General features: G+C 44.9%; 1 long non-coding RNA gene across 2 annotated transcripts; it reads right to left on the minus strand.

Annotated features, from left to right (window-relative positions):
* Positions 1-6,106: 6,106 nt before the first annotated feature.
* LOC139707813 (uncharacterized) lies at positions 6,107-11,113 on the minus strand. 2 transcript variants are annotated; one of them, XR_011709235.1, is made up of 2 exons: positions 10,820-11,113; positions 6,107-6,657 (listed from the first exon to the last, which is right to left on the minus strand). It is a non-coding gene; the product is annotated as an uncharacterized lncRNA (long non-coding RNA). The 2 variants fall into 2 exon arrangements; XR_011709234.1 differs by having other exon boundaries at positions 6,107-6,881.
* Positions 11,114-12,610: the final 1,497 nt, after the last annotated feature.

Here is a 12,610-nt window from a genome sequence, read left to right on the forward strand (position 1 = left end):
AGTTAATTCAAAATGGATCAAGGAGCTTGATATCAAATCAGAGACACGCCGTCTGATAGAAGAAAAATTTGGCTACGATCTACATACTGTGGGGTGGTGCTATAAATTCCTCAATAGGACACCCATAGCACAAAAGTTAATAACTAGAATCAACAAATGGGACTTACTCAAACTAAAAAGTTTTTTCTCAGCAAAAGAAACAATAAGAGAGGTAAATAGGGAGCCTACATCCTGGGAACAAATCTTTACTCCTCACACTTCAGATAGAGCCCTAATATCCAGAGTATACAAAGAACTCAAAAAATTAGACAATAAGATAACAAATAACCCAATCAAGAAATGGGCCAAGGACCTGAACAGACACTTCTCAGAGGAGGACATACAATCAATCAACAAGTACATGAAAAAATGCTCACCATCTCTAGCTGTTGGGTGCAGAGCAGGCTGAACTGTGTTGTCTGCAGGGCAGGCTGAACAGATGTTGGCTGCAAGATAGCCCACGCACTCAAACCCCCCTCTATCTGGTCCTTTATCACCTCTTTGCCTCAAGTCTGAACATTCAACCCTGCTTAAGACTGAACACTTAACCCCCCCTTGGGCCAACAAGGCAGCTTGCCGACCCAGAGGCCCCATTAGATTTGGGCTATAAAAACTCCCTCCTGCCAGGCCCCCCTCTCTCTTGCTCTTTCTTTCTTGCTCTCTCTCTCTCTCTCTTCTCTCTCTCTCTCTCTCTCTCTCTCTCTCTCTCTCTCTCTCTCTCTCTCTCTCTCTCTCTCTCTCTCTCCTTCTTTCTTTTCTCTTTGTTGCACTGCTGCAATAAAGATCTCTTGGTCACTCCGAGTGTTGTGGTCACTTTCCTTTCATTGGTGCCGAAACCCGGAAGAGGGTTAAAACCCACTTTTGGGTCCCTCTTCCTTCGGAAGTGCCACTCACCGGATGGCCTGAACGCAGGCCTGAACCCATTTTCTCGACTGCCAGAACTCCATCCACCACCAGCCTTCGATTGGTGAGTTTCCCCTTCCTGGAGTCCTAAACCCAATGGTGGTGTCAGGAGCATTTGACCGTTGATTGTCCGGCAAACCTCTTTGCCCACCTGCGGGGAGGAAAACACCCCACCACAGCCTTTAAGGCTACGGTGGCCCTCAGGGACTCCTTCCAAGGGCAGAATAGACTCCTGGGTTCAAAATTATTCCCTTCCCTTCCCAGCTGTTAGTTACCAGCATAGGCTTTGTAGGTCTCCCTCAAAGGACTGTGTAACCTCCAGGGACACATAACAGAGAACTGAACATCACAGTCCACCCAGACCTTCACCATCTTGGTGGCTCTCCTAAAATCCAAGTCCTCACACCTTCAAGACTCGGCTGCTAGAGATAACCTTACCCTCCCCTTCCTCCCTCTTCCCCTGTCTCTCTCTTTCCCCTCTTTCTGGCCCTGCAAGTCTCCGGCCTCTCCAGGAGGGGTGCCGAAAAGAAAAGCCTTGGCCAAGGTCTCTCCAGCTCCGTCCAGGACGAGAGCTTCGACTGTCAGGATTCGGTGATGACCAATCTCTGCAGCTCGAACCTGCCACTAAGGCACTCCTGATTTTTGGCTCTAGCGGGGACGCCCCTTTTGCCAATAAATCAGTTTCCTCCTTCTCTCTTATACTACGGTTGTGTCCTCTTCCTTCTCCTCTAAACTGTTTGCGTCTCCTTCCCTCCTCCTTATACTACTTTGCGACTTGGGTAATGTGTCCTCTCTGCCGGTCGACTCTCCCCTACAATGCCTCTTGGATAACCTCAAAACCCTCTCCTTGACACCAGACATCAAACCCCCAAAATTGATCAAATATAGCACCCAGGCCTGGCCCACTTATCCCTTAGACAACCAAAGCAGATGGCCCCCCTTTTGGGTCCCTGGATCCCTCCATTCTAAGGGATCTCTACAATTACTGTGAGCATTTGAAAAAATGGGTAAAAAGCTGCTATATCAAAGCTTTCTTCTTGCTTGTGCTCTCTGCATCTCTTGCAGACCTCTGCAAATTCTTCTAGCTTGCAAACCAACACCCACAACCACTGATCCCCAATCTCCTCCTCCTCCGGACTCATCCACTACTTTTGACCCTACTGATGAATTTCCACCCTATCGCCCGGCTCAAATAGGTCCTCACCCTCAACCTTCTGCCCCAGCCCCTCCACTGTCTCCCCCACCTGAACAACCTGACTTCTCCTCTCCACTCACTAGATCAAAAACCTAAACAACTGTCTTTCCTCAAACCATTGCCTCTTTTCTGAGGTAGCAAGTACTGAAGGAATCCCTCTACCCACTCACTCCTCTCTTCTTCTGTCAGCGCCCATACCAGGTGTCACCAGGTCAGCTGAGGAGAGCCCTTGGACCCCTATCAGAGATCTGGTGAAAATGGCCTTTAAAGTTGCTTTGTCATCACTGAAAACAGGTTACTAAGAATTGTCCCTTACAAGCTTTTTGTGATATTCACTCCCATCCTCCCCTCTGCTCTACCTGTTCTACTGCTCAAGTTTTCCTTGCTAGGGAAAATCCTATTCCTTTACATCACTCCTTCCTCATTCTCAGATCCACCTAGCTGCTCTCAGCCCCACCTTCCCATCTTCCCCTCCTTACCCAGGTCCACAGAAAAGGCTTAACTGACCTTCTCCAGAAATCTTCACCATGGCTGATTTTATGACTTTCAGCAAAAGAATCTCTACAAAAAGTTCAATGTAGATAAACTTCCTATTTTCCTGTTGCCCTGTTTTACTTGGTCACTGGCTGGAAAAATCAGCACTCAAAAAGTTAGACAACCCCTTACTAGTTTTTTCACAAAATATGTAAAACAAGGCCTCTGGCTTTGAGCTGGGGCTTCACAGAGAAGGCTACATGTCTAAGATAAGGAGGTTACCAACTGGGCTCCATGATAACAGCTGGCAGGGGTGGGGAGGGTGGGGGGAAGAGGAGAGAAAGGGAAGAAAAAGCTCTCCCCCTTCCAAGTGTCCTTGAAGGGTTAACTTGCCCAGAACAGAGGGAAAAAAAAAACTGCTTTTTGTGAACTTCTGGGGACTGTGAACTTCTGAGCCCCTACCCTTACATGTTGGGTACAAAATTCTGAAAGATATGAGGACATGTCTGCAAGCCATGAGGAGCACCACTAGCACAAGAGCTCTCATATCCCATCCTGACCCCCAAACCTGGATTGGAGCTTGTGTGGTTAAAGGCGATAGAACCTTCCCTATGTTCTTTCAGGAGCCTGGTGCACACACGTGTTCACATTTATTCCACAGTATATATGAACACCATGTGGGCCAGGGTAGGAGAGAGCCCTCACCATGGAGCCCGAAGACCCCATATGTCCACACAGTCATGCAGACAGCGCTTAGCCCACAACCAAGCTATCTTAGCATAAATGTTTCTGACCCTCCTGGTCAGCCCATCTCCTGAGTAGCTCCTGACTGCCCTGCAGGGAGACTTGCCCCTGGTCTCCTGGCTTCTGTGAGGGATGATCATTCCTGGAATGCCCATCTCAGGATGGAGAGAGGGGACTATATTCCATTCACTGACATTCAGACATGGATCCTGGGCACTGTTGCATCCTGAGTTTTCTGAGATTTGCATTGTATGTGCAGTGATGTTCTTTTGGAGAGTGGAATGAGACCATGGAAAGCGGGCACCTGGGGCTGCTCTTTGTGGTGTGAGAAGTGCACTGTCCACACTAACAGAGCTATTGTGTATCTTTGCCAGCTGTGCCAATCACACCTGTCTTGTGTGTGTCAATGCCATTGCTCTGCCATGTGTAGAACCAATGCACTGAGCAGAGAAGACATAGTGGCTCTTCTGCTCAGCTATTATGGGTGTGTGCACATGTGTGTGCATGGATGATTACAAATCATACTATAACTAGATTTTGTGAAATAGAAAAATTTATATGAAGATTTTTGAGAGCTTTCTGGAGCTGGGAGGAGGTAGGATGTGGAGCAATCAACCTTGTTCTTGCCGGGTGCTTCCCATCTGAGCCAATCTCAAACCTAGTGTGGGGAACTCCAGTGCCCTTCGTCTCAAGACTTGCAGTGTGTGACCCTCACTCTGGGGCTGTAGTGCCCATCACAGAAGAAACAAGGCTCCCTGGAGATGCACAGAGTCTGACTCCACAGCCCAGTTCCTCCAGGAGGTAATGTTTTGGGTAGGGAAAAGGTTGCACTCCTTCTTGGACTACATCACTGAGCTGTGCAAACCAGAGTTCACCTTCCCTCTCACACAGGATGGCAGAAGAACCCATAGTGGTGAGAAGAGCCCAAGTGCATTAGTGAGATACTAATTGTTGGATGAAACAGGACAAGGTGAACTCACCATGGCCCATGGCTCCATCATCTTTCCTCTAGATGTGCTTGGAGGCCCCAGAGCTTGGTCTTCAGTAGAGCAGCTGCTAGAGGCCTATTGAGAAGAGTTTCATGGGCTACAATGCTGATGCACCATGATCTATGAAGCCTTTCTTTCACCTGGGCCTTCTTGCTTTTAGTCTTGAGTCGAAAAATTAAGAAAGGCCTTCCCCAGACTTTATCACTGTTCCCAGGGGCTGCTTGAATGCATTTTGATAAGACCCAAAATATTGAGGTGTATGAAGCACAGGGAATGGGTACTCTTCAAATGTCTCATGTCATTTTCTAAATTTTTTGGCTTTCTTTGCAGTTATTAGAGGTCATGTGACTAGTCCTGACCAGTGAACTATTTTTTTTTTTAATTTTTTATTGTTGGTTGTTCAAAACATTACATAGTTCTTGATATATCATATTTCACACTTTCATTCAAGTGGGTTATGAACTTCCATTTTTTACCCCATATACAGATTGCAGAATCACATCAGTTACACATCCATTGATTTACATATTGCCATACTAGTGACTGTTGTATTCTGCTGCCTTTCCTATCCTCTACTATCCCCCCTCCCCTCCCCTCTCCTCCCCTCTTCTCTCTCTACCCCCTCTAATGTCATTCATTTCTCCGCCTTGTATTATTTTCCCCTTTCCCATCACTTCCTCTTGTATGTAATTTTGTATAACCCTGAGGGTCTCCTTCCATTTCCATGCAAGTTCCCTTCTATCTCCCTTTCCCTCACACCTCTCATCCTAGTTTCATGTTAATCTTCTTCTCATGCTCTTCGTCCCTACTCTGTTCTTAGTTACTCTCCTTATATCAAAGAAGACATTTGACATTTGTTTTTTAAGGATTGGCTAGCTTCACTTAGCATAATCTGCTCTAATGCCATCCATTTCCCTGCAAATTCCATGATTTTGTCATTTTTTAATGCAGAGTAATACTCCATTGTGTATAAATGCCACATTTTTTTTATCCATTCGTCTATTGAAGGGCATCTAGGTTGGTTCCACAGTCTTGCTATTGTGAATTGTGCTGCTATGAACATCGATGTAGCAGTGTCCCTGTAGCATGCTCTTTTTAGGTCTTTAGGGAATAGACCGAGAAGGGGAATAGCTGGGTCAAATGGTGGTTCCATTCCCAGCTTTCCAAGAAATCTCCATACTGCTTTCCAAATTGGCTGCACCAATTTTCAGTCCCACCAGCAATGTACAAGTGTACCCTTTTCCCCACATCCTCGCCAGCACTTGTTGTTGTTTGACTTCATAATGGCTGCCAATCTTACTGGAGTGAGATGGTATCTTAGGGTGGTTTTGATTTGCATTTCTCTGACTGCTAGTGAAAGGAAAGTGACCACAACACTCGGAGTGACCAAGAGATCTTTATTGCAGCAGTGCAACAAAGAGAAAAGAAAGAAGGAGTGAGAGAGAGAGAGAGAGAGAGAGAGAGAGGAAGCGCACGCAGGAGAGAGACAGAGAAAGCAAGAGAGATATCAAGAGAGAGGGAGCAAGAGAGAGAGAGAGAGCAAGAGAGAGAGAGAGAGAGCAAGAGAGAGAGAGAGCAAGAGAGAAAGAGCAAGAGAGAGGGGGGCCTGGCAGGAGGGAGTTTTTATAGCCCAAATCTAATGGGGCCTCTGGGTCGGCAAGCTGCCTTGTTGGCCCAAGGGGGGGTTAAGTGTTCAGTCTTAAGCAGAGTTGAATGTTCAGACTTGAGGCAAACAGGTGATAAAGGACCAGATAGAGGGGGGTTTGAGTGTGTGGGCTATCTTGCAGCCAACATCTGTTCAGCCTGCCCTGCAGACAACACAGTTCAGCCTGCTCTGCACCCAACATTCCTCCCTTTTTGTTTTTCTAAGTGACACGGGGGACTGCGTAAAGTCCTCTGGCTTCTTCCTGCTTAATGTTGGGTGGCGTTAGACCTAGAAGGGGAAGTGGAGGAATGTTCGGGGGACAGGTCTGAGAACACCAGGGCAGCCAGAAATAACACTCAGTGGCTACAGACAACTACTGTGGTAGGGGTAAAGTCCATAAAAGTTCCTTGAAGCCACAAGTCCTCGATGGCATCAAACCAGTCCTAGATGGAGGAGATTCTTGGTATCAGCCACTGGTCCTGTAGCAGGGACTCTAGGAAGTATTGGAGGTGGCTTGGTTGAATCCAGTAATGTTAAGGGTGACAGACCGCTTGCAGCCAGTGGAAGTGCAATCGCCTTGACCCATAAACTGAGAGTTGGTGGTGTCATCCTGGTGTTATGTCGCTTGGATGTAGAAGCCAAGCCGTATCTGTGGTTTGAGATAAAAACTTGAGAGAGAATAATGATTAGTAAAAGAAGAAGAGGGTTGGAGAGAAATTTTGAGTTTGGTGGGCATGGTGGAAGTCCAGGACTGGACATTTGGAACAAGTGCCTTTTTAAGGTGGGAGACATGGTGGTACCAGGGGGAGTTTAGGTTTGATGCTTCCTTGTATGGATACTGTAGAGCAAACAGAATAAGCAGAGTGGACGTGCTGGAGAGTAGTTCTCATTCCTAGGAAGTGAAAGAGGGGTTGTGAAAATTGGAAAAAGGGGTTAGAAAGGGTTTTAGATGGGAACAGAGTCTCTGGAGCCAGAGGAGTTGGTCATGAGTCGTAGGTGTCCATCTTGGGCATCAGGGATGGTAGTCTTAAAGAAGTAGTTGATTGAACAGCTTGTTGATGAATTTGTGTATCTGATCTTGCATGAACCTCTGTAGTCAATTTAATAGACATGGTTCTATTAGGAGAAACATAGAGAGAACTAATAGGGGTCCTGTGAGGGGGAGGAGCCAAGGCCATACTTGAGTGAACATTCCCCATGGAGCCTGTTGGCTTAGTTGCTGTCTCCTCTTTTCTAGCTGTTCTTGTCCTTCATTACTCTCAGGAATGACTGGTTTTGGCTTAACTGGTTTTGGCAGGTGTTTAAGATCAAGTTGGTCAAAATTGACTTTGTTTCTATCTATTGTTAAGAGTCAGCTGAGTTCCCATAGGGGTAGCTCATGGGGGAACCTGAAAGCAGCTTCTTAGTTCTGCTAGTGCCATTTGTGCTAGGATGGGTTCAGGTCTTGCTTGACCATGTGGCTTCCCTTGGAAGCATCAGGGATGTCTCCTGTCTCCAATGACCCTCCTATTCACAGCAAATGCACTGATTGGCTTTTCATTCTCCAGTAGTCTCATTAATCTCCCTGATCAGGAGGTTATGTGGCCCAGAGTTGCAAAGCTCTTTAGAGAAGTTCCTTGTTTCCTGAATTCAGACTGACTCAGAGGGCCAGAGCCAAATATTGGTTTTCTTGGCCAATTTAGTTTAACTTTAAGTCTTGATCATAAACATCCAGCAAAGTCAGTTTCACCCTAAATTAAGAGTATTGGGCTTTAGCTGAAGTCTGGCCTACTTTGGAGTCATTCTTACACGTAGTAAGATGGGAAGCACAGCCTTATCTCAGGTAAGGCTAAGATTTATAAATCTTAGGTAAAGTGTTCTAGTATTGAAGCTGATCTCTTTTTTTTAATATTATTTTATAAAGTTTACATATATTGTTGCTTGATGTCACATGAATACTAGGTAATACAGTATATTACATTTAAATTGTACCCAGTGTATAGAACTTTATATTAATCTTATTGATAACGGGTCCAGTTATAAAACATTAAATGATATAAATAAATCTCCAATATGTTATTTTTATAAGCCTAAAATAACCATGCAACCATTTGGAGAACACTAGATTGATATACTTTTTTTAAAGCTTCTATCTTAATGACATATACCTGGAAAATACGAAAATATGAACACATTTAATATACAAAGAAGAGTAATAGTACCACAATTATTATTGATGTTTTTATATTAGTCAAGTTTAGCTTTTAGAGAAATAACATATTACAATATTGCAAAATAACAGTTGTTGTTTAACCATAGTTGTATATACAGACCTTCTTTAGCACTTACTTAAACCCTCTTATTTACTTAACAGACTCTCTTATCCAGAAACACATTTTCCTTCTATTAAATCCATATCTAGAACCTTCTAATTTCTCTTTCCTATTTGTTAACTCTTTGTTTTTTTTTACATTTTTAAATAATTCCTGTAAATTTCTGAATTGAGGCAAATTATTTCATTTTAATAAGATATATTTTGTTATTTGCAGTACACAATTAATCACATCTGTTGAACATTTCATGAAAACATGAACAATGTTTAAGTATATACAATTATACCGTTGTAGGAACGGACAAGGCAAGGCACCTAAGATAGCACTGAAGATAGGGAAACAGTTTTATTTGGTTGCAGCCGGATTTAGAGGGCACATCTTCTGCTATAATCAATTAATCCCTGAACCCCAAGTTTAGGTTGTTTCAGAATTTTGTACCCAACATGTAAGGGTAGGGGCTCAGAAGTTCACAGTCCCCAGAAGTTCACAAAAAGCAGTTTTTTTTTTCCCTCTGTTCTGGGCAAGTTAACCCTTCAAGGACATTTGGGAGGGGGAGAGCTTTTTCTTCCCTTTCTCTCCTCTTCCCCCCACCCTCCCCACCCCTGCCAGCTGTTATCATGGAGCCCAGTTGGTAACCTCCTTATCTTAGACATGTAGCCTTCTCTGTGAAGCCCCAGCTCAAAGCCAGAGGCCTTGTTTTACATATTTTGTGAAAAAACTAGTAAGGGGTTGTCTAACTTTTTGAGTGCTGATTTTTCCAGCCAGTGACCAAGTAAAACAGGGCAACAGGAAAATAGGAAGTTTATCTACATTGAACTTTTTGTAGAGATTCTTTTGCTGAAAGTCATAAAATCAGCCATGGTGAAGATTTCTGGAGAAGGTCAGTTAAGCCTTTTCTGTGGACCTGGGTAAGGAGGGGAAGATGGGAAGGTGGGGCTGAGAGCAGCTAGGTGGATCTGAGAATGAGGAAGGAGTGATGTAAAGGAATAGGATTTTCCCTAGCAAGGAAAACTTGAGCAGTAGAACAGGTAGAGCAGAGGGGAGGATGGGAGTGAATATCACAAAAAGCTTGTAAGGGACAATTCTTAGTAACCTGTTTTCAGTGATGACAAAGCAACTTTAAAGGCCATTTTCACCAGATCTCTGATAGGAGTCCAAGGGCTCTCCTCAGCTGACCTGGTGACACCTGGTATGGGCGCTGACAGAAGAAGAGAGGAGTGAGTGGGTAGAGGGATTCCTTCAGTACTTGCTACCTCAGAAAAGAGGCAATGGTTTGAGGAAAGACAGTTGTTTAGGTTTTTGATCTAGTGAGTGGAGAGGAGAAGTCAGGTTGTTCAGGTGGGGGAGACAGTGGAGGGGCTGGGGCAGAAGGTTGAGGGTGAGGACCTATTTGAGCCGGGCGATAGGGTGGAAATTCATCAGTAGGGTCAAAAGTAGTGGATGAGTCCGGAGGAGGAGGAGATTGGGGATCAGTGGTTGTGGGTGTTGGTTTGCAAGCTAGAAGAATTTGCAGAGGTCTGCAAGAGATGCAGAGAGCACAAGCAAGAAGAAAGCTTTGATATAGCAGCTTTTTACCCATTTTTTCAAATGCTCACAGTAATTGTAGAGATCCCTTAGAATGGAGGGATCCAGGGACCCAAAAGGGGGGCCATCTGCTTTGGTTGTCTAAGGGATAAGTGGGCCAGGCCTGGGTGCTATATTTGATCAATTTTGGGGGTTTGATGTCTGGTGTCAAGGAGAGGGTTTTGAGGTTATCCAAGAGGCATTGTAGGGGAGAGTCGACCGGCAGAGAGGACACATTACCCAAGTCGCAAAGTAGTATAAGGAGGAGGGAAGGAGACGCAAACAGTTTAGAGGAGAAGGAAGAGGACACAACCGTAGTATAAGAGAGAAGGAGGAAACTGATTTATTGGCAAAAGGGGCGTCCCCGCTAGAGCCAAAAATCAGGAGTGCCTTAGTGGCAGGTTCGAGCTGCAGAGATTGGTCATCACCGAATCCTGACAGTCGAAGCTCTCGTCCTGGACGGAGCTGGAGAGACCTTGGCCAAGGCTTTTCTTTTCGGCACCCCTCCTGGAGAGGCCGGAGACTTGCAGGGCCAGAAAGAGGGGAAAGAGAGAGACAGGGGAAGAGGGAGGAAGGGGAGGGTAAGGTTATCTCTAGCAGCCGAGTCTTGAAGGTGTGAGGACTTGGATTTTAGGAGAGCCACCAAGATGGTGAAGGTCTGGGTGGACTGTGATGTTCAGTTCTCTGTTATGTGTCCCTGGAGGTTACACAGTCCTTTGAGGGAGACCTACAAAGCCTATGCTGGTAACTAACAGCTGGGAAGGGAAGGGAATAATTTTGAACCCAGGAGTCTATTCTGCCCTTGGAAGGAGTCCCTGAGGGCCACCGTAGCCTTAAAGGCTGTGGTGGGGTGTTTTCCTCCCCGCAGGTGGGCAAAGAGGTTTGCCGGACAATCAACGGTCAAATGCTCCTGACACCACCATTGGGTTTAGGACTCCAGGAAGGGGAAACTCACCAATCGAAGGCTGGTGGTGGATGGAGTTCTGGCAGTCGAGAAAATGGGTTCAGGCCTGCGTTCAGGCCATCTGGTGAGTGGCACTTCCGAAGGAAGAGGGACCCAAAAGTGGGTTTTAACCCTCTTCCGGGTTTCGGCACCAATGAAAGGAAAGTGACCACAACACTCGGAGTGACCAAGAGATCTTTATTGCAGCAGTGCAACAAAGAGAAAAGAAAGAAGGAGAGAGAGAGAGAGGGAGAGAGAGAGAGAGAGAGAGAGAGAGAGAGAGAGAGAGAGAGAAGAAGAGAGAGAGAGAGAGCAAGAAAGAAAGAGCAAGAGAGAGGGGGGCCTGGCAGGAGGGAGTTTTTATAGCCCAAATCTAATGGGGCCTCTGGGTCGGCAAGCTGCCTTGTTGGCCCAAGGGGGGGTTAAGTGTTCAGTCTTAAGCAGGGTTGAATGTTCAGACTTGAGGCAAAGAGGTGATAAAGGACCAGATAGAGGGGGGTTTGAGTGCGTGGGCTATCTTGCAGCCAACATCTGTTCAGCCTGCCCTGCAGACAACACAGTTCAGCCTGCTCTGCACCCAACAGCTAGAGATGGTGAGCATTTTTTCATGTACTTGTTGATTGATTGTATGTCCTCCTCTGAGAAGTGTCTGTTCAGGTCCTTGGCCCATTTCTTGATTGGGTTATTTGTTATCTTATTGTCTAATTTTTTGAGTTCTTTGTATACTCTGGATATTAGGGCTCTATCTGAAGTGTGAGGAGTAAAGATTTGTTCCCAGGATGTAGGCTCCCTATTTACCTCTCTTATTGTTTCTTTTGCTGAGAAAAAACTTTTTAGTTTGAGTAAGTCCCATTTGTTGATTCTAGTTATTAACTTTTGTGCTATGGGTGTCCTATTGAGGAATTTATAGCACCACCCCACAGTATGTAGATCGTAGCCAAATTTTTCTTCTATCAGACGGCGTGTCTCTGATTTGATATCAAGCTCCTTGATCCATTTTGAATTAACTTTTGTGCATGGCGAGAGAAAGGGATCCAGTTTCATTTTGTTGCATATGGATTTCCAGTTTTCCCAGCACCATTTGTTGAAGATGCTATCCTTCCTCCATTGCATGCTTTTAGCCCCTTTATCAAATATAAGATAGTTGTAGTTTTGTGGATTGGATTCTGTGTCCTCTATTCTGTACCATTGGTCCATCCGCCTGTTTTGGTACCAGTACCATGCTGTTTTTGTTACTATTGCTCTGTAGTATAGTTTGAAGTCTGGTATCGCTATACCGCCTGATTCACACTTCCTGCTTAGCATTGTTTTTGCTATTCTGGGTCTTTTATTTTTCCATATGAATTTCATGATTGCTTTCTCTATTTCTACAAGAAATGCCGTTGGGATTTTGATTGGCATTGCATTAAACCTATATAGAACTTTTGGTAATATCGCCATTTTGATGATGTTAGGTCTGCCTATCCATGAACAGGGTATATTTTTCCATCTTCTAAGATCTTCTTCTATTTCTCTCTTTAGGGTTCTGTAGTTTTCATTGTATAAGTCTTTCACCTCTTTTGTTAGGTTGATTCCCAAGTATTTTATTTTATTTATTTTTTTTTTTGAGGATATTGTGAATGGAGTGGTTGTCCTCATTTCCATTCCAGAGGATGTTTTGCTGATATACAGGAATGCCTTTGATTTATGCGTGTTGATTTTATATCCTGCCACTTTGCTGAATTCATTTATTAGCTCTAATAGTTTCTTTGTAGACCCTTTTGGGTCTGCTAGGTATAGAATCATGCCAACTGCAAATAGTGA

This window comes from Marmota flaviventris, chromosome 12, assembly GCF_047511675.1.
Source record: "Marmota flaviventris isolate mMarFla1 chromosome 12, mMarFla1.hap1, whole genome shotgun sequence".
NCBI lineage: Eukaryota > Metazoa > Chordata > Mammalia > Rodentia > Sciuridae > Marmota > Marmota flaviventris.